This window comes from Gadus macrocephalus, chromosome 20 (assembly GCF_031168955.1).
Source record: "Gadus macrocephalus chromosome 20, ASM3116895v1".
Lineage (NCBI taxonomy): Eukaryota > Metazoa > Chordata > Actinopteri > Gadiformes > Gadidae > Gadus > Gadus macrocephalus.
Window position 1 is genome coordinate 48,961 of NC_082401.1, and position 1,694 is coordinate 50,654.

Genomic DNA, 1,694 nt, shown 5'->3' on the forward strand with positions numbered 1-1,694 from the left:
GACGGATTTTTTAAAATGCGCGGAATCGGTGAGCAGTTTATTTCCATTGGAGTAGGAGATGAATGGGGGTGGATGACGGAGGAAGCCTTGAATGGAGGTGTGTTTTACTGGAAAGGGGTGTAGCAATGTGTGATTCTGACAACGCGGCCGCTACAAGAGAGATGGGAGAAGTATAACAATATTGATAGCAGGTGAAATAACTATGAAAATAGAGGAGAGAAGGAGGATGAAAACCAGAACCAGGGAAGGAGCAGAGGAGAAAAGATTTAAGTGATGTGAGTCCCAGTGGCCTAATGGATAAGGCATCAGCCTCCGAAGCTGGGGATTGTGGGTTCAAGTCCCACCTGGGTCGTTTCTTCTCTATCCTGAGTAATTTAACTGTCTTAAATATCCTTTCAAGTATATGGATTGTAGGCTACTATATCAAAAATCTATAATGAAGATACTGAATGAGATCATACATACCTTGCTCTGATCACATAAAATGATGCGTCACCATAAAGATAATAAATAAGTATTATCAATAAAGTTGTCTTATTCTAAAGATAGTGATTGTACGTTAAATTCTTTCAAGGCAACGAATTGTCCCAAATACACATTTCCACAAATTAAGAAATTGTTAGAACCCACTTGCTTAATGGATAATATCTGCCTCCAGAGATGGGGATTGTGGGGTCGAGCCCCTACTGGGCTATCCCAAAGAGCTATTGGAAAGACATTTCTTGCATACAAGGTGCTCTGAAAATAAGGCGGTGACTACAACAATACCTCAAGCCTGTGTCCCTGATTTTTGCGGGTGCCAGTGCTGGGTTTTCTTTTGAGAAGGCCTGTCTAGGCTCTAGGCTGGGCTGAACCAGGACATATTTTCTTTCCTTGATATTTTTGTTGATGGTGTTTACGTTCAAACAAACCTTTTGAGGTTGCATATAGGCCCAAGCCGTTGCGTTACTAGAATATCCACAAAGTGTTTTTAGAAAGAGGTGAATGTAGAAGGGAGTGGGGTTTGGGCTTTAACATCATGCATATGCATATGTTTTACATGTGGACATTGTCCATGATGATGTTAGAAGGAAATTCAAGTTTACTACTAGTATTCTTAAGCTATGTGAAGGGCTGATGCTACGACCTGTAATACGCACCTTGTTCATTCCAAGTTTGTTTAGTAGAGAGAAAAAAAAGGTGTTGTCAAACACAAACCCTATATCCCTGCTCAAGCCCCTCTCCTCTTCACTCCACAGTCCCATCCTGCTAGAGCAGTGGTTCTCAAACTTTTGATACAGCGTACCACCACAGAAAATATTTGTCTCCCCAAGTACCACCAAATGTTATAAAATATAACAAAATACAGTAGCGTAGGCCTGCGTCCCTATTCAGCTTTGCACAGCTCACGCAGGAGGCACATTTATTCTTAAAAATAATATTATTTATTGCACACATTGTCAGCTGTACAAAGTGGTAGCACTAGAACAGACACACGGACACATACAGAACATGATCTCATGGTAAATATTTTTCCATTCGTACTAGTATTTTGATATTTTAAATCTAAAAAAATAACTAAGGGATAATGTATAGAACGTCATTATCGGGAAAAATAAGCCCCGACAGGGCGAACAGGGCACCGACGCGCAGCGGGGGTGTCTTGCTTCACCCTGAAGGGGCTTATTTTCGATAATGACTGGCGACGTTCTTTA

The 1,694-nt window shown here is 41.0% G+C and overlaps 1 non-coding gene across 1 annotated transcript; it reads left to right on the plus strand.

The window, feature by feature from the left end:
* Positions 1 to 279: 279 nt before the first annotated feature.
* Positions 280 to 352, plus strand: trnar-ccg (transfer RNA arginine (anticodon CCG)). Its single transcript has one exon. It is a non-coding gene; the product is annotated as a tRNA-Arg (tRNA).
* Positions 353 to 1,694: the final 1,342 nt, after the last annotated feature.